We start from the raw sequence: 935 nt of genomic DNA on the forward strand, positions 1-935 counted from the left end.
GTTTATGCTGCGAGAGGGAGGTCGAATGGGCTCAAGCCCAGGCCCAAGGTCGAGCCTGCATCATCCTTAATGGATTGGTCGGCAACTTGACGCCAGTGGGGTTCGAAAACGCAGAGAAATACGCGTCCCAAGGCAGTAAGTTGGCCACTTGCGTGCTGTCCAGTGGACCGTCCGTTCTGGGTCTGGAACGGACGGTCTGGGCCCAATTTCGGCCCAGCTCCTCGCTCGTTCGTGGTCCGTTCGTTCCGCCTTTAGCAGTCCGTCCGTTCTGCCTTTGCCAGTCCGTCCGTTCTGCATTTCTAGTCCGTCCCGACTGACTTCGATTGCTCCGTTCTCACTCGTTTCTTACCCGAATTGCGCACCGTTTGTTTCTACACCTTCCTTAGAACGTCTTCTTTCATGTTCAATCAATAGATTATTGGAAAATCACGCTTACACGATGAGGTACAACTCGAAACGTCCCTACCTCGAATAACTTGTGAATTCCGAATTTCCAGGTTCTACTCAATTTTCGTTTGCTCATAACTTCCTCGTTTCTCCGTCAAATCGAGTGTCGTTTTCTTCTAGATATTCGTTGAAATATTCTCTATATTTTTGCCTTATTTTACCCTCCTTTTATTCCCGAAAATAATTTAAATAATTTATACGGGAATCTGGGTATTACAAATCCTCCCCCCTTAAAAAGAATTCGTCCTCGAATTCAGAATGTCATCATATCACCAAGATTTCCTCGTATTCGGTATCATAACCAAAACATATACATATCGTCACATTAGCTCACAAATAGGTTTGATACAAACCCACATCATACATAAGAGTTCGTACAACGCTCAAGTAAACAGATGTGGATAACTACTACGCATCTCTGTCTCAGGTTCCCAAGTCATGTCGGAAACCCCTTGTCTCCGCCACAAGACCTTCACAAGTGATACTTC

This window comes from Tarenaya hassleriana, unplaced genomic scaffold, assembly GCF_000463585.1.
Source record: "Tarenaya hassleriana unplaced genomic scaffold, ASM46358v1 Cleome47, whole genome shotgun sequence".
NCBI lineage: Eukaryota > Viridiplantae > Streptophyta > Magnoliopsida > Brassicales > Cleomaceae > Tarenaya > Tarenaya hassleriana.